We start from the raw sequence: 20,071 nt of genomic DNA on the forward strand, positions 1-20,071 counted from the left end.
AGACTATTCCATAGGGTTCACAATGATGATGAGTGAGATTTATTTTCTGGTGCCTTTAAGCTTCAATTCAGATAGAAAATGTGTAGCATTGATAGGCTGAAGGTTTTCTGCCACTGATTATAAAAATAGGAAAACTTGAGATGAGGATTGGGAAGAAAGTAGTCTTTTTCAACACTGAAGCTAAGACAAGACGTACTTTATTTACTAACTTCTGTTTTAGAATATCATTCTGTTACAGATTTCTAATTTCTTTCCAATGAGCTGAAAAAGACCTGGCTAGAGTAGAACCAATAAAAGCAAACATTGAACTAACTACTTCAGAGAGAATGCAGGAGTTAATGCTAAGGAAAGGTATACTCATGAAAGCTGTTTTAAGTTGCAGTGAGGAAGAAAGGAATAATGATAATGATGGTGATAACTAACTCAGAGGGCTGTGAAATATATTTTATTTAATCTTCCACAAAACTCATGAGGTAGATAAGAATATATTTATGATTATTCTCACATTACAAATAAGGGAACTGAAGATTAGATAGATTAAGTGATGTGTCCAGGTACAGTATCGAGCAATTATGCTATGTAGATATGATAAACGACAGGTTTTCTTTCTAAATCTCTAACATTTTATGCATTCCAGTCTACTCAAAGAGTTTATCTGAGAGATGTAAAAATTAGGTGCTTCCAAATCAAGTTAAAATTTGGTTAAAGCAATATTACTGAAAAACATTAATGATCATATTTCTGTCACTAATACATAAGATGACTATTTTTCCCCAAAGGAATTGTGCAAACATTTATGCACAATTACTGCTATAGTATAAAAGATTATAAGATGTTGTCTCAATAAAATTGCCATACATTTTTATATGCTAATGGATCAGGTAAACGTTAACTTGAATTCAGTAATATGAACTACCGATTTGAGTAGATACAAATGATATATGCATATATATTTTTTATTTAAATAATATGCTGTATTAGAATAGTGATTGCCTTTCTCTTTAAGTAAGAATTGTTTTTATTAAGCTTGTTATTAAATTCTAAAATCAGAATGAATAAGTCTGTTATACATAATTCATTACCTATTTATTTATCCTTTCTTTCAAACACAGATAGAGTTCACAGTAAGTACCAGGGATCTGTGCTAGGCACAATGACTGTAATTTCATATCCAGCTTAACTGGAACAGAAAAAAAACAAAACAAAATAAAATGTTACAGAGGGAAGTACAATAAAGACATACAATGTGGTTAGAAATACTTTCCTGATAGCTGTTATCAGGAATTTTTAGAAACATCATTAAGTGATTATTTAGTCTGTGTTGCCCTAGAGGTTAAATATTGCTTTTGTTCTTTCAACATTTATTGAAGCTTCACTATGCACATGACACTGTTCTAAAAAGAAAAGATTAATATGCCCATGGTTTTGCACTGCTGTTTAGTGCAAAGGAAGGTAGATGTGCCAAAATTCGATCCAAAAAGTGTTACACGTACAACTTCAGAAATGTGCACAAATTACAGTAGAAACACAAAATAGGGAAAGAAGGGAGTTGTGCTGTTTACTTGGGAGTGGATGTCTTCAGGAAATATCCCATAGAAGACCTGACAGAGACAGGGAGCAAGATAAGAGTGGGGAAGATTCCAGAAAAGAGTACAGCAGAAAGCAGCTTGTAGAGTGTAACATTTGTAACATTTCTGTTTTATGAAGTTTTCTTATTTTCTTAAAATCTTACTACCATCTAAGCAGAAATAGTACAAATTAATACACTACAAAGATCTTGACAAATAAAATGAGCAGACTGGTTTCAGACTTTTATTCCATAATATTTTTATTAAAAAGGAAGATAATGAGAAAATATCTTGGGGCTTTTGAAGAAAAATGCTATTATCCTGTAACTGCAGTTTACAAAAGTTATCTTTATTTTCCAGGGGTGAAATACACTATTTTATCCTGATATGTAAGGTCTTAGAAAATAAAACACTTACGTATTTTTCTTTTAAAAAATTCTTAAATATTACTCAGCCATAAAAAGAAACAAAATTGAGTTATTTGTAGTGAGGTGGATGGACCTAGAGTCTGTCATACAGAGTGAAGTAAGTCAGAAAGAGAAAAACAAATACCATATGTTAACACATATATATGGAATCTTAAAAAAAAAAAAGTAGTCATGAAGAACCTAGGGGCAAGACGGGAATAAAGACGCAGACCTACTAGAGAATGGACTTGAGGACACGGGGAGGGGGAAGGGCAAGCTGTGACAAAGTGAGAGAATGGCATGAACATATATACACTACCAAATGTAAAATAGATAGTGGGAATATCTAGCATAGCACATAGCACAGGGAGATCAGCTCGGTGCTTTGTGAGCATCTAGAGGGGTGGGATAGGGAGGGTGGAAGGGAGGGAGATGCAAGAGGGAAGAGATATGGGGATACATGTATATGTATAACTGATTCACTTTGTTATAAAGCAGAAACTAACACGCCATTGTAAAGCAATTATACTCCAATAAAGATGTTAAAAAATAATCCTTAAATATATCCACTAAGTCATTTTAGAGATAAATTAAGAACCAAGAATGGAGAGACATGGTGAAAAACGACTGCAGTTCTTTTACTTAATTTTGGTTCCAAATTCAAGAAACCAATAGGACTTAGGTATACTCACGTTGATTTTGAATCTAAGCAGTGAAGTTGAATTTTATGTTAAGTACTACAAAGCTCAGTTCCTCTTTTGTACCTCTGAATTTTCTAGAATCAAGAAATATGTTTATAAAACTGTACCCAGTCTTCAAATAGAATACATTACTCATTGTTTATAGCCACTTGAAGCAGTAACTGGATTTTTTCAGTTCATGAACTTGCTTATGATGGCTATAACATTAACATAGTTTGGAGTTTACAAGGGTAATTGCCAACAAATTTTGGTTTTGATTTATTCCCATCAGAAAGGTAGTTGTACTGGGTAACTTAAAGTCACTTCTATGTCGAGAAACTTGAGGAGTGAATTTTTTTCTGTACCTTAAAAACTCTTCCTGAATGAAAATGTCCTATATCGTGTGTCAATAAATCACCTATTATCTTGTATATTATCTTGCATCTAAGATCTGTAAATATTCTTATATATTTACTATTCTTAAATACATAAAATTTTAACTATGTAAAAATGCGTAGAGAAAAAGATTAAAGAACTACAATGAAATATTAATATTAGTTGTATGCACTTCATACAAGTATGGATGGTTGTTACTTTCTTTATATTCTTCTGTATTTCCCAGTTTCGTTAGGAGGCATATATTTAAAACAATATATTTGTAAAAAAAAAAAAAACACCTAAAATTCTACATATATTTTAAAAATTATGCAAAAAAGTGTGAAGCAAAGATACTAGAAAGAATTAGTTCTAAAGGTAAAGGTTGTATGTGTTCTGAGCCTAGGAGTGTTTCAATTCTTCTTTCTCTTTTCCTATGTTATAATATTACTGCTCATATATGGATTTTATGGACAGTATAATTTTCATTTTTAAAAAGACTCATAACTGTAGTCCAATACCTAAATGGACAACTTAGGCCATAAATTTCTATATCATAGAGATTGATAAATAATTTCAGGTTGACTAAAGGTGCTAATTCAGATATAAGACAAATATCACTAACTATCCTATAACCTGCTCTTGGTGAAATTGAAATAGTCATTTCCACAGTTAAATGCTCTAATGGGAAGCCTGTAAGTATCTGTGGCCTAGGAATATTTCTAGCTATAGTATAATTGACATTTTAAAAAATGTATTTTTAAAGTCTCAATTCCCTTTATTCACCTTGTTGTCAGAAGTCTTAAAAATTTCTAATATACCAGCTTATTTTTTTCAATTCCCAGGCTCTTAAGGTTAGGATTAAGTCTAAAAGTATTAACAGCTGTATGACAATCTTGGTTCATTTGGTTTATTTGCACATAGAAACAGAATCAAGACTTTGTCTTTTCCCGTTGGTTACTGATTTCTTAAAGTAGATCATCAAGTGATTTTTTTTAAAGAAGTAAATGAATTTCAAAATAGACATATTAACCTAGATTCATTATCAGTTCCTTAAACATAATTTTTATACCAACCTTTCAGTCTCTCCTCTTTTTCATTCTCCCATGGTATGAATTACTTTATTGATTAGGAAGCTATGGCCTGAATGCATAATGAAAATCCACAATGAAAACTCATTTTAGAAAGAAATTAATAATTTAAACAGTGAAAACCAATTTTCCTGTGTTCAATCTTGTCATCTACTTTGCATTATTTCCCATGTGCACCCCAAAATCACTGATCGTGGAACTGTGCAGATAATCAAATAAAATGAAAGAATTACATAAAATATGTTTCTTCAAGGCTAATATCTAGATCTCTCATACTAAAATAGTTATATTTCTATATTCAGAAGCTAAAGATATTATTAGAGATTAAACAGTTTTGAAAATGTATTCATTATTGAAAAATTCATACAATAATATTTCATATATTGTTTTAGGAATTATAATTTATTGAGGAAACAGGCTATTAATATAAACCTATGAAAAAGCACTAAGAAAATTCTAAATTTCAGGGGAACTTATTATATGATTGGCACTGTGCTACAGGATTTTCTACATGCATTATCTATTTTAATCCTCCTAAGACTCCAATAAGTGGATACCATGGTATTCATTTTTCAATCAAGAAAAAATGAGGCTTTGGGGAACACTTAATAAACTTGTCCAGGGTCACATCGTTGTTGAGATTCAAGCCAAAGGCCTGACTTTATATACTATGCTCTTAAATATTATATTATCTTGTCTCTCTTCATATAGTGAAAGTAATTCATTATCAACTCGATTCTAATGCTTAGACTTCCTGTACAAAAAAACGTATATATTCGTATGAAAAAATTATATCCATATATATATTTCTCCTGCCAAACTGGCCCATGGTAGTGAATGACAATGATTAATTAAGAGGAATACTGTTCTGCAGTTATGATGGCATGTTTATGTAAACAGTCCTGAAATCTCATGTTTTTGCTAATATAAAAATAAAAACAAATTTGTTGTAATAAACAAAGGAAGGGTCCAAGTCTTATTCATAAGGAGTGGGGACAGAAAGAGGACCTATAGTACTTTCATTTTAAGTGACACAAGTAATGCAAGGATACATACAATTAGAAACAGTGAATGTCTTCCTCCACCACACCCCTAAATTCCTACTACAGATAACCAGTTACCTCCATAATTTAATTTTCCAGGGCTTTTTCGACACACACACACACACACAGACACACACACACATATGCACCTTCTTAAAATAACACACATACATTGAGTCACATTGTATGTGTTATGTCTTTTTTTCTCTTCATGTATGTTGGAAATTTTTCCATGTCAGTACAAATAGGGTACTTTATTCTTTTAAATAGCTGAACAGTCTAGTTGAAACACCTAATTACTTGACCCTTGCCTTATAAATATATATGCTAGTTGTTTCCAAATTTTCTCTATTACAAAAAATGGTACAGTAAAAATTCTTGTCATACATTTTTGTGCATAATTCTTGGTAATAATCTTAGAAGTGAAATATCTGGGTCAAAAGGTAGGTGCGTTTATGGTAGATACTGCCAACTTCCTTTAACCTTGTAATATATTCCTGTGTATTAAATGTAACATAATTAGAACCAGTTCTGTGTTTATTGTCAGCATTTCAAATAGATCTCCCCGCCTCCCAATAAATTTAAGCAGATCTGAGAGATTGCTGTTGACAGCTTAGTTAAATAAGCTTTCTTAGCTCTTCCAATCTGTGTGATTATAATTCTTCCAGAGCCAGAGACATTACTGAAAGGGGTCCTTTTTAATTAAGGTAGCAACAACAATGCATTTGTGTATCATACCATTTGCTAAGTAGACAGTGATTTCTACAGAAAATGTGCCTACTTCAATCTGCATTGGATTTGGTTTCTAAAATCATTATTAACCTGCTCTCAGTATATTATGAAAAAATATGTTCACATTCTTAAAAGAAAAATAGCAACAAGATAAAGACATAATGAAACATTGGTAGGAAATCTTCAGGAACAAGAGGATTTTAACTTTGACATTACACCTCACAAACAAACTGACCATATAACATCACACCAGAAGGTGAAAAGGGCTGCAAAGAAACCCTGCAGAAGCATTTTCATGGGTATTTTTCTGGCTTATGGTCCCTTTGATAGCTAAGTATTAAAAGAAGACTTTTTCTGTCTTCCTTGTATCCTCAAAAACAATGGCCAATGACTAAGTTAAAATATCCTAGCAAGAAGCATTAAAGATCATTGGAAATGTTTGTGTTTTCCAAAAATTTTCTTTTTATTACATTTTTATGTTGAAAATCACTAGTTTTTCATTTGTTCCTCATTGGTTATTCTGATATTTAATATTTAATTAATTACTTAGGTCAAATTTTATAGTGTATAGGTTTGCCATGAAATTCATATGATGAAAAACATTAACTGAGAATATATGTCATTACAGACTACACATTTTTTTAAATAAATTTATTTATTTTATTTTTTTTTTGGCTGCGTTGAGTCTTTGTTGCTGCGCATGGGCTTTCTCTAGTTGCAGTGAGCAGGTGCTACTCTTCATTGTGGTGTGCAGCCTTCTCATTGCGGTGGCTTCTCTTGTTGTGGAGCACGGGCTCTAGGCACGCAGGATTCAGTAGTTGTGCCTCGCGGCCTTTATAGTGCAGGCTCAGTAGTTGTGGCGCACGGGCTTAGTTGCTCCGCGGCATGTGGGATCTTCACGGACCAGGCTCAAACCCATGTCCCCTGCATTGGCAGGCGGATTCTTAACCACTGCGCCACCAGGGAAGCCCCAGACTACACATTTTAACTGTTTTCTATCTGGTTAGGAATTCTGGTCCATGTCTTGGCTCTTGTAAATAGTGCTGCTATGAACATAGGGGTGCATTTGTCTTTTTGAATTATAGTTTTGTCCAGATATATGCCCAGGAGTGGGATTGCTGGATCATAAGGTAATTCTATTTTTAGGGGTTTTTTTATGGAAAAGAAGATGTGATATATATGTATATATATCATATATATTATATATATATATTATATATAATGCAATACTAAACAGACATAAAAAAGAATGAAATAATGCCATTTGTAACAACATGGAAGGAACTAGAGACTATCATACTAAGTGAAGGAAGTCAGAAGGAGAAAGACAAATACCATATGATATCACTTATATGTGGAATCTAAAATATGGTACAAATGAACTCACCTACGACACAGAAATAGACTCACGGACGTAGAGAAAAGACTTGTGGTTTTAAGGGGGAGGGGAGTAAGGGAGGGATGGATTGGGAGTTTCAATAATGCCCTACTACAATTTTATGATTTATAAGAAATATATATTTGGTCTTTGTTCACAGTTCCAGGCTCAAAGCTCCCAAAACATTTGGCATTTCCTAAGTGCTGAAAGCTTAAAGGTGTCTTTTATGTTAATAAGGTGACTTGGGAATGCACTAGGGATGGGGGCTGGTTGCCAGGAGAACCAGCCATGTGATTAGAAAGCTGGAAATTTCAGTCCTACCCCCAGACCTCCTGGGAGATGAGAGGGGCTGGAGGTTGAATCAGTTGTCAATGGCCAATGATTTAATCAATAAAGCCTTTGTAATGAAGCCTTCATAATAACCCAAAAGGATCGTGTTCAGAGAGCTTCCATCTGGCTGGTGAACATGCTGGGAGAACAGCACACCTGGAGAGGGCATGGAAACTCAGTGTCCTTTCCTCATACCTTGCTCTATGTATCTCTTCCATCTGGCTGTTCCTGAGTTATATCCCTTTTTAATAAACTTATCTACTAAGTATGATGTTTTTCTGAGTACTGTGAGCCACTTTAGCAGATTAATCAATCCTGGGAAGGGGCCTTGGGAACCTTTGATTTATAGCCAATCGGTTAGAAGCACAGGTAACAACCTGGGCTTGCAACTGGCATCTGAAGAGTGTGTGTGTGTGGGGGGGGTGGGGGGTGGCGGGGCGGTCTTGTAGGACTGAGCCCTTAACCTGTGGGATCTGATGCTATATCCCAGAAGACAGTGTCAGAATTGAGTTGAATTCTTGACACTCTGCTGGTATCTGTGAATTGCTTGATATTGTGTGGAAAGCACACCCCAGCCTACCCTTCCCCCACACACAAACTTTGGAGTTGGGTCCAGGAATCTAAAAGACTTACCAAAATCTACTCATTTCTACAGTTCATCTACCATGTTATTAGCATTATCTCTCTAAAGATTCATTACAATTCTGCTTTCTTATTTAAAACCTTTCAATGATTTATAACTCCTTGTCATTCCATGTTAGGTGCATTGTAACTTGACTTCAGCCTGCAGGTCCAGTCTGTTTTTCAGGGATTCCTTTCTAACAATTAATATTACAGCTACGAGGGCCTACTCACTTCCTAAATTATGCCATTTACCTTATCATGTGTGTGTTTGTTTCTATTGTTTTCTGTGCCTCGAATTACTTTGTCCTTGTCTGCTTAATTAAGTCCAATTCACCCTTAAAACTCAGAGGCATGGACATATATACACTACCAAATGTAGGGTATATAGCTAGTGGGAAGCAGCCGCATAGCACAGGGAGATCAGCTCGGTGCTTTGTGATGCCTGGAGGGGTGGGATAGGGAGGGTGGGAGGGAGGGAGACACAAGAGGGAGGAGATATGGGAACAAATGTATATGTATAACTGATTCACTTTGTTATAAAGCAGAAACTAACACACCACTGTAAAGCAATTATACTCCAATAAAGATGTAAAAACAAACAAAAAAAAACAAACAAAAAAAACCTCAGCTTCAAATCTCATCCTCATTTGCTTGAAAGAGATAACGTTGCAGCTAGATACATCGGAATTTGCATCCTGGATTTCCTACTTACTCATTGTGTGATTTTAGGCAAGGCCTTAATCCTCAGGTTCTTCATTTTAAAACTGGCACATTAACACCTGACTACTTCAAGGGTTATTTCTTTGACTACAGGAGAAAACAAAGCAACTAGAGCTTGGTACGCACCTCCCAAAAAGTCTTATCAGATCAATTCTGTATCCCAACATCATCAGTTGAATAAACTGCTCCCATTTAGTTCACATTTCTATTTCAAAACTTGTAGCAATTATATCTGTTTAACTTTCCAAATCTAACCATCTGACAGTCACCAAGTAGACTGTAAATAAATAAATGTTGAATTTATTGCTGACTGAGATATAATCACATGTAATCAAAGTATACTATACTTTCTTAAGCCAAATATAATTTGTGGAGGTTGTTTTTATTATTCTTTACTGCTAGTAATAAAGAGGTGATGGATTCTGTGCTTACATAAGCTTTCTACACCTTTTACATCAATAGTCCCACACAGTTTTATCTGTTCAGCATTAGAATCAAACAATGAATTAAATAGAATGACTCAGATTAGAAAAGGTCTCCAGCCCTATCAAGCTTTGTCATAGTTTAAGGCAAATGTAAATGTCAGTGTCAGGTCAGAAAAGATAGAGTTGAAAATTAGGGTGAGTCATGGGAAAGGCAATGCACAGTCAATTGGAGGGCGGGACTGGATCTGCTATCACACATGAGAAAAGCTATAATGGAAACATTGCTGATTCAGTGCTGATTTTAGTATGCTTTGTAAATAGTTTATTTAAATACATACAAACTGCTTTTCAACACCTTGGGCAAAGGTATGGCCTGGTAAAAACTAGTAGAGTCTTCTCCCATTGTGATAACCCCAAATTTCCCTTCTGCTTCTTGTGGCAGTTATCGTTTCCTGCTTTGCAAAGTGTCAGGAGGCTGGGGCCCCAAAAAAGGGGGGAGGGGAGAACTTGCTGAAATATTTCTTGGAGATCAGAAATTAATTTATTGTTTTCTTATATTCATTTTCTCGGAGAGAAGGGGGCAACTTACCTAATTTAAAACCACTGCCCATGATATTAGTGATTACACTTTATATTTACACCTAGTAAGAAACTTTACAAGATAGCTATATTACAATTAGATCCTGGCTCAGAGATTTCCTTTTATTCATTGATGAATGTGTGCAACATTAAAAAGAACTGTGAAAGTGTAACGGTTACAGAATAGAATAGAATGTGTCTAAGGTTTAATTATAATTGCATATAACTGTATTTGGATGGACAGCTTAGAGAAAAACACTTAATAATTAAATTTCTTAATTACAAATAGCAATTGACTTGGACAGACATTTGTTGTGCCTATAATCCTATTAAAAGGAGCACTTTGGAAATCCAAGTGTTTTTTTTTTTTTCCTGCATTGGAAATATCATTTTTCATGACAATGACTTGTAAAGGAAGGAAAGAAAGAAATGGTCATATATGTTAAGTCACGCACTGTTTTATAGAAAAGGCAAAGGAGGCTCAGAGATTAAATAACTTGCCTGCATTCACACAACTATTAAATTACAAAATAAACATCCATACTTAGTTTTGTACATTTTGAAATCCCATGCTAACTGGTGAAAATAAAAATTGCTTGCAAATAGTCTGTAGGAAATTTGTGGGCTATATATAGTCTGATGTTTGTGTCCCTCTTCAGAGTCATATGCTGAAAAACCTAATGCCCAAGGTGATGGTATTAGGTGGGGCCCAAGGTGGGACCTTTGGGAGGTGATTAGGTGATGAGAGTGGAACCCTTATGAATGGGATTAGAGCTCTTATAAATAAGGCCCCTGTGAACTAGCTTGTTCCATCTGCCATGTGAGGATACGACCAGACCAGAAGTTTGCAACTCTGAAAAGGTCCCTCACTCATGCTGGCACTCTGATCTTGGACGTTAGCCTCCAGAACTGTGAGAAATAAATGTCTGTTGTTGATAAGCTATCCGGGCTGTGATGTTTTGTTATAGCAGCTTGAACAGGCTAAGACACTGTTTCTATAGATTGATACTGAAGTTGAAATCAGTATGATTGTGGAATAAAAAAGAATACAGTCTATGCTAGAGATCCTCACTTCACTGTGCATTTATGAGACGAAGCTTGTAATGTATCTTAATATTAGTGAGTGTCACTTCCTGTACCTGGTACTATGTAAGAAACAGCACATTAAATGGAAAAGCTCACCCACCTGTATCAATGAGTAAAAAACACCTGTTGAGAAATCTATTATGCACAAAGCATTGAGTTTTTTAAAGAAGGTTAAAGAGGCAAGACTAAAAACTGATTAGCTGCAATACATATTTATACATTGCTTTGTAAGAGAATATTAGTTATATCATAATCTGGAAGAGAATGTTTATAATTTACTCAGTGGCTCAAAGCATATTTTATTTTATATTAAAATATTTTTAAAATGACTTAAAAGTCAAACTGGTAATTATAGGATATCAGTCTAAAAAGGAATGCAAAGGTCATTAGTCCAACCACCAATTTATGCAGCAGAAAAAATAAATAAATAAATGCTAGAGAGTCCAAGTGACTGATGTAACTTATCAATAGGACAAAGGCACAGTGGGGTATACCAAGTGAAATGGTAGGTAAAACTGCCTAATGCAAATTTATATAAATTGTTATTTCTGTTCCTCTCCCATTCTCTCTGGTTTTGCTCACCTTTTACAGTTTTATTTATTTGAGTTAAATTTGTTTAGCATGCTAAACAAATTTAACCTTGCTCTCATGCACTTTAATGCATGAGAGCAAAAAATTTAATAAATTTTAAAAGACAGAGCAAGACTAGATTATGAGTGTGTGTGATATCAATATTCATACATAAATATCAATATGAATGAACATCAAAAACAAAGCAATATATCAGGTGGGACATGGCCTAAAAAACAGGAATTTCATGACAACATCTGCAACGTTCCAATGATGTAGGTTTCACAAAAAATAGCCAGGTGAGGGAGATTCTAGGTTCTAACAGAGTTGGCTTGGTCAATGCAATGTGTGAAAAAGGAAGAATTTCAAATAAATATCTAGATTTCTTTTAAAATTAGAGTGTATAGTAATAATGGGCTTTCATTCCCACACTGCAACAACTGGCTGGACCTAAGTATTAGCTAATCCCATTTAGATGGGGAAGGCTTTTTCCAGTTTCATACAATCTCCCCACCTCCAATTGCTTAATATTTTACTACTGAAGTGCATTACTCATTTATATTACCTATATGATTCTAGACAGTTGAGTATGTAACATCTGATCCAGAGGAAGGTGAACCAAGCTGTAAAAGGTTTTGATATTTTTGTTCCTAATGGTATGGCTATCCTTGAGGTGGAGAGAGAAGCAATAAACACACTTTAAGCATTTGCCACCCTGCTAGAAAAGGAAAAAACAGAAAACAAAAAATCTTGTCATTAGATGTGACTCTCTTAGCTTGATTTCACTAGATCCTTACTCATCTGACCTCATATTTCGTATTTTGATAATCAGAGAAAAACATTGTGGTCTTTATTGTATTTGTCTCCTTATAAGGAGGAAATGTGTTCAAATTACATTTTTTGGCTATTTCTGGTCTTTGTGAAACTGAATTTTGATGATATATAGTATTATTTGACTATAATAAGATTTTGCTGATTATGCATACACATATGTCCAACTCAAATAATATATATATTTCTTATTGTAAATTTAAAAATTGGCAAAGTTGCCATCCATTTTAATGTCTTATGTATTTTTTTTAGTGTGAGTCCTTTTGTCAGGACCTGGTTATATCTGAAGCCCTGGTTACAGGTAAGCATTTACAGTGTAGGGACCAAACTAATGAATTTTAAATGATAGCACTATTACTTCTAAATATGTCCTAACAGATTCCTACAGCACATACAACAGAGTCTAATCTATTGAAAATGAGGCAAAGAATTACCTTTACCTTTTTCTTGGGGGGGAGCGGATCTAGGATGCTATGGTTAATTGACAAAATGCCCCAAATTCTTCCTTGTATGTACCCCCTTTTCAATATGACTATAACTTCTCTCATCGAGAGGTGGAGTTGTTTTCCACACATGAATGTAGGTTGACTTTTCTATACATTCGGCCAAAAGAATGCTGTAGAATTAATAGTGTGCAATTCTAAGCCTAGAACTCAAGAGGTCTTTCACGCTTCAAGTCTCCCTCCTGGAACACTCATTGCCATGGGAATAGGCCAGGCTAGCTTGCTAGAGATACAAAGGCCATCATCTCAGCCAAGGCCATCCTAGAGAAGCCAGCTTCCAGACAACCCAGTAGCTGACTGCAAACACCTGAGTAAGCCAAGGGAGCTCAGTCAAGCCCAGCCCAGACTGGCAGAATTGTCCAGGTGACCTGTAGACTCAGAGGGAAAGTACATTGCTGTTTGAAGCCACTAAGTCAGTAATTTTCAGTGTCATCTAGGGTTACCTTGGATCTTCACCACCTTTCTCTGTGGAGCTGCAAGGTCAAAACTACTTTGATAATTATATTAAGACTTTATTTGTCTTTTAATTCTCATTCTGTCAAGAGTCTACAGTGGAGTTTTCCAAAGTCATCATAATGTTTTACATCAAAACAGTGAATGCAGTAGCAGAAATGAGAACCCAACAGTCTCCTACTGAGCCACATATTAAAGAGATTAGCAAAAATGAAAACCAATGCTACCTTTCTCACTAAATTTTGCTTTGCTTAGAAAATGCAGCTATTTTTCATTAAAATACATTATTTATAAGTAATAGGTGTATTGTTAATGTTAAAGGAAATGATAAATATCTTAAATTTTATACTTTAGTTTCTAATACAGTAAATATCAATGTAAAATGCACACAAACAAACCTCTTTGGAGTCCTCAATAATTTTTAAGAAAGGATCCTGAGAACAAAAAATCTGAGAACCGCTACACATTTCTTATTTATTTAGCATTTCTACATTATGAGAATAGCAGTTTGTTCCTCAAGTAAAAATCACTATGCTTTGTCCCTTATGACATAATTCCTCTAGCACTCCATGCAATTCTAAAGCCTTATGATCCATAGACTGTGGATATATGTACTTTCATTTCTAGAGTAATACAGAGTAATTTTCAGTCTTATCATTTTATATTTTAAAAATGCGACTTATTCCCTTTCTAAAGCACATGCAGATCAATATCAGTCTATCTAATTTGTAAGCAAATATTTGCTTGCTGATTTTATACAAAGCAATAATTTCCATGGAACATAGAAATACAGAAGCTGAGAATTTTAACTAAGAGAGCACCCATTCAAGGTTTTGCCAAATTTAGCTTAGGGTTGAAGGTTAAAGAAGCCCAGTGGAGTTGTAATAATGATGCACTTGGGGAGGTTAAGTTGCTCATAAATTTTATTCTACAAAGATCAAAACTAAGGATTTTGAACTGGATATGCTTCACTGCTCTAACATTATGTAAAGAAATGAAATAAAAAGTGAGAGATGACTACTCAATTCCTGAGAAGTCCATATTTATAAAAAATGACAGATAGGTAATATGGGATCACACATCTGCTGTGATGAAAGGATTATAAAAAGTAAAAATTTTCTGTGGGCTAATACTGCATACTGCAATGCAAAACAGCTCACTATAATATCTCATATGAAGCTGGAAAATTCAACTGTATTTGAATAAAATAGCTTCTTTTGTTTAGTATTTTGTTATTAGCTCTTTGATTTAGCTGTAGGTAGTTGAGTAGTGAAAATGCAGGAAGTAGAAAATGTAATTAAAGAGCCCTACCCCTCAATGCATTGAAAGGAAAAATGAACTACATACACTACAAATATTTGGGACAAAACAAATTACTGTGAATTTTAATTGCTCCTAGACACTGTTTAAAAGTAAAACTTAAAAAGTAAAACAGCTTATGAAAATGAACTCGGTACTGATTGATTGAAATTTATGTTTGAAAATTTCCTCCCTCCCTCAAAAAACAGTTTGTTATAAACTGAATGATTTTGTACTGGTATTTTCACATTATCTTAAAAACTCCAGAAAAATAGCACGTGTTGTATTTTAAAGTAAAAAATAATAATGGATTTTATATTAAAAAACATAGCACATGGACATTTTAATACTGTTTTCTACAAATAAATCTGGCTGATTTAAACCAGTGTGAAAGTGCCAGCTTCCAAAGGGAGTAAACAGAAATTTTTCAAATGTTTACGCTGGAAAATGACAACAACAGCTGCTTTATATACCCATCTTTTACATGAGTAAAGAGAAGAAAAAACTTGTGTACGTGTCCTCTCCAATTTTAGCCACCATTTCTAACTACCACATGGGTAACTTCATTAGAGAGCCTGCATGGGCATTTTATGAATTGTCCTCTTAGTTAAATAGTAAGCATTAATGGTAATTACAAGACTCTCAAAAGCAATAAAATTAATACTGTGTGATTTGGGAGTCTAAAAGATTAGAAGAGGAACCAAAATTATGTGTTTTTGTTTTCTTCAAAAGCAGAATCAAACAAAGACTATACTCCTTTTCACTCTTGACAGGGCTTAATATTGTAGTTTAGCAATATTAATGTGATAAAGTCCTTGCTTCAGGGAAGAGAAAGAAGTAACAGAACCATATCAGAATTATGAAGGAAAAGGTTGGAGACTTGTAGAGGTAGAAAATTAGTTTGAATTGAAGTTTTAGCAGAGGTCAACTATTGAGTTGAGTCAAAAGATAAAAACCTCACAGCATACACCATCTGTGAAATATAAAGAATTAAGTATTAGCATTTTTAGTAGACTCTAAACACTTTATTATCTGCTTCAAGCCAGTATACTGGATCTATATAGCCAGCGTAAATTCCTGATGAAAGCAACTGAATAAGATTATGTATACAAATATATGTGCATACTTTTAGAGAATCTTGCATCTGACATGAAAGAAATCTGCAAAGACTAAGATCAAAGTAAAAGCAGGAATCCTAAGAGGTATCACCAAAGCCAACGTACAACATGAGAACTTCTAGAGATCCTCGGAAACCTTGAGCTTCCCTTTTGACTGCTTCATGAGGATAAAGGGAAAAGTATGGTAGAAGACTTCTTCCATAAAATGAGAAAGAAATCTCATGGGGAAAAAGGGTCTGAAAGGCAATATACAGTCTTATCCTTAGTGCTGGTTAGAGAAAAAAAAAAAAAAAGGATTCATATTAACAAGTTGGTCCTCATCACAGACCTGAAATCTACATCCATGCTATTTGAAAGCATTTAGTTTAAAAGCAAAGCATTTAGTTTAAAAATCGTCCTGGACTAATAGTGCCCTTGAGTGACTAGTAGGAGCAAATACTTTAAAAATGGAACTCCAAGTCTGGCCTTAAAGAATTTTCATCAATAACATTCCATATGTGTGAGATTATAGTCAAAATTAGAACACACAAGGAAAATAAGATTTCACATGTGAGAACAAGAAGGAACCGGAAATGCAATTAGAACCATGAAAATCAAAATAGAGGCTCAACTGAAAATAAGAACAAGAAAAAGAGACTATTAAATTTGTAAAACACTCAAGTGGAATTTTGTATCAAAAATTATAAAATTAGGGCTTCCCTGGTGGCACAGTGGTTGAGAATCTGCCTGCCAATGCAGGAGACACGGGTTCGAGCCCTGGTCTGGGGAGGTCCCACATGCCACAGAGTAACTAAGCCCGTGCACCACAACTACTGAGCCTGCGCATCTGGAGCCTGTGCTCCTCAACAAGAGAGGCCGCGATAGTGAGAGGCCTGCGCACCGCGATGAAGAGTGGCCCCCGCTCGCCGCAACTAGAGAAAGCCCTCGCACAGAAACGAAGACCCAACGCAGCCAAAAATAAATAAATAAATAAATTAATTAAAAAAAAAAAAGAATGGGTAACCTCCATTTTTAAAAAATTATAAAATTAAAAGAATAAAAAGAGATTAATTTAAAATAAATCACAAATACAGATCAAATCAGTGAATGTGATATAGACTCAAAGAATATGATACTAAGAAAATATGAAATGATTTGGAAAAAAATTCAGAGACATAAAAGTAGAGAAAAATGGAAAAAGTCACACTAAATGAGATAATGGCCAAGGAGTTCCAGAATTGCTGAAAGACATCTATCCTCAGATTCTGGAAGGCCAAAAAGTCTAAAGTGGGATAAATAAAAATTATACACATCATAACCAGCTTCAGAACACCAAAGAACAAAGGAAGATTTTAAAAGCAGCCAAAGAGAAATAGCAAATTACCTATGCAGGTATAACAATTAGACAGACAGTTGACTTGCCATTAATAAATGGAATCCAGAAAATAACAGAATAAAATCTTCAATGGTGTCAGAAAAATATTTGACAATGTAGACTCACAGTTCAGAGAAACTATTTTCCAAGGACAAGAGCAAAATACAAATACTTTCAGCCAAAGAAAAACAGAAATCTTCACTAAAGGAAAGTCTAAAAAATATACTTCAAATAAATAGATAAGGTGGAAGTTCTAAGAAGGAACAGTGAAAAAATAGTGGTAAATATGTGAGTAAATCTAATATAATATTAATTTATAATACAGTAATAACAATATCTAATTCTTGGACTAATAGAGCAAAAATACCTATAGCATTGATAAAAACAATCTGATGGCTCATGGTAATGAAAATAATCTAATATACTTGTATTTTAGGAGGAAGTTAAAAATATTAACATGCCTGTGTGTGTGTGTGTGTGTGTGTGAGTACTCATTTGCTCTGAGAGATATCTTAATGGTATTAGTTGTAATAGTATATTTTATTTTTGTTCTGTGCCTTGTTTTTTTCTTTTAGCATCAATAAAATTTCCAAGTTTTAATAAACATATCAAGTTACATGCTTTGATAAACTCAGAAATTTCCCATAAACATCCTCTAGAGTTTACAGTAAAAGTAGTACTGTTGAACAAATAGAATGTATGCATATAAAACTGATGAGCAAATACCTTCAATTTAGGCATGCACAACTACCCTAAGACAATTTGGCTTATGGAATATCTTTGATAATATATTAAAAAATTTATAGCCTCTCAAACTTCTACTGTGAATGACACCCAATCTCACCTTAAGAAAGAAGTTGTTCACAATGTGTCCTGTGCAGAAAATGTTGACACACTGGAAAAAAGAAAGCGCAATATTACTAATACAATCCTCTTGTTTATTATTTATTAAAGTTAAAAAAAATTATTCTAGATAATTTGTTATTCCCATGCAATCATATTATATTCATATTTACTAGTTTTCTAAATTGAGAGAAAAATATAGAACAAACATTTTAACATAGTGCTTTAATATATATATCGCACAGAACAATTCTTTATATTAAGTTAAATTATTCATTAAAAGTAGTCAAATTAAATGTATGAAGTATATGTTATATAATATAAAGATATACACATATATTTTAACATTATCATATTCCTATAACTTTCTTTGTATCTCTATATCCAAAAAATTCCTTTTGAAATCTTTCATTAGAAACTCTACTGGTATCAATATACTCCTTGAATAATTAATATTTTTTACTTTAATTTATAACTTAATTAAATTTATAATTTAATTTTTAATTTATAAATGTATGTTTTGGCAGTAGTTTAAGAAGTCAAAAATTCTCAAAGGCATAGAATTTTATGTATCCATCTCTTCAGTTTAGAGAGTTTTATTAGCTTGTAACAGAAGTTCTGGATTAAGCAGTACACTGGGTTGATCAACATGAGCTTGTCATTTTTATGATAAAAAATGATCAAATTAGTAATTTCATATGGCTCAAGTGTAGATAACTAACTGGCTCACACAACTTAAAAATCTACAGGTAGACCTGGCATGTTTTCAACATTCTGCCCTTATGAGGTTAGTTTCATCCTAAGGCCCCCCTTGTGATATTAAGACAAATGCCAGCAGCACTTAGGACTACATCCTTCCTCCTTCTTCTCAGGTAGAAAGAGGGGATATTTACTTAACAATATTCCCCCCAAAAAAATCCTGAGATATACTCTGGACTTGCAAAATTCAGCCCATAACACTGGCTTAGCTGTGTTATATAAATCCCACCCCTGAAGCCAGAAGAGGAGTCAGTCTCCACAAAACCATATGGATCCCCAAACTAAACTCTGGCATAACAGAAACGGGGATGGGATAAGAATGCCATGAATGCAATGGAAATCATTCACTATTTTGTCTCAAAATGTTTTTAATGTACTAATATTAAGTCTAGCTAAAGTAGGAAAAATTCGTCCTGGCATAATTCCTGGGATTTCTGGATGACTGATATTTACCATTTAGGCTCTCTTGTTTTTCTTTTTGAGATGAGAGGATTTCTTAAAAATCCTGTGTCTTTGATTCAGGGTTTTACAAGTAAGACTGATTTAGTATTTACCCATTATATATGTATGAGATCTTAAGGTGAAGAACAAAAGCAGAATCCTAGTTGGCTGTGATCATGTGTGAACTCCAAATGGGCAGGGGAAAACTGTTTCCAATCAAATGGAATGTCGCTGAAAAAGTGCATGGGCTAGTTTGTTCCATGTTTATCCAAGTTATTGATGTTTCCATCATATATAAAGTCTTACAACATTAAAGAGATTGTTCCTGCTACAACATTATGAATTCATTGCTTGGAACACAGTTTGCTATTGAATGTCTGCCAGATTTTGTTAATAAAGGTATTCAGAAGAAAACTGTGCAGCTATAACACATGCAGCTATAACTTTATGAATACATGAAGTCTCTAATAATGTCTTTAAAGTCATGTGCATATTCTTTAAGCAAAGATAGTTTGAGGAATAAATGCATTGTTATTTTGCATTATTTTTCTCCACTAGGCTTAAAAGTACTATTTATATTTTAAACATTTAGTGCTTCTCTGGACTACTTAGGTACCTCTGAGGAACCAATAATGTTATTTTCTGAAGTTTAATGCTATATAAAGATTTATCGTTTTACACAATGGTTAACTGTGAAAATTCATATGCTCTTGAGGCACAGATTTCTTGGCCTCTCCAGACACCTTCATCAGCTGTTTTCATCTCCACTTAGATGCGCTGTGGTCAGCCTCTGTGGTCAAAAAGACCCTCACTAGGATTTCTGTAATTTTCTTTTATTTTTTTCTATCTTTTATAGTTTCCA

General features: G+C 33.8%; 1 protein-coding gene across 1 annotated transcript in view; it reads right to left on the reverse strand.

Annotated features, from left to right (window-relative positions):
* The window catches only part of MGAT4C (MGAT4 family member C), a 36,486-nt gene extending 18,430 nt beyond the window's left edge, over window positions 1-18,056 (reverse strand). The window contains exon 1 of the mRNA XM_082636875.1: window positions 18,011-18,056. The gene's annotated coding sequence lies outside the window, so the exon portion shown is untranslated. The remainder of the gene's footprint in view (window positions 1-18,010) is intronic.
* Between the last annotated feature and the right edge of the window lie 2,015 nt (window positions 18,057-20,071).

The sequence above is a fragment of the Mesoplodon mirus genome (assembly GCF_964341445.2).
Source record: "Mesoplodon mirus genome assembly, chromosome: 11".
Lineage (NCBI taxonomy): Eukaryota > Metazoa > Chordata > Mammalia > Artiodactyla > Ziphiidae > Mesoplodon > Mesoplodon mirus.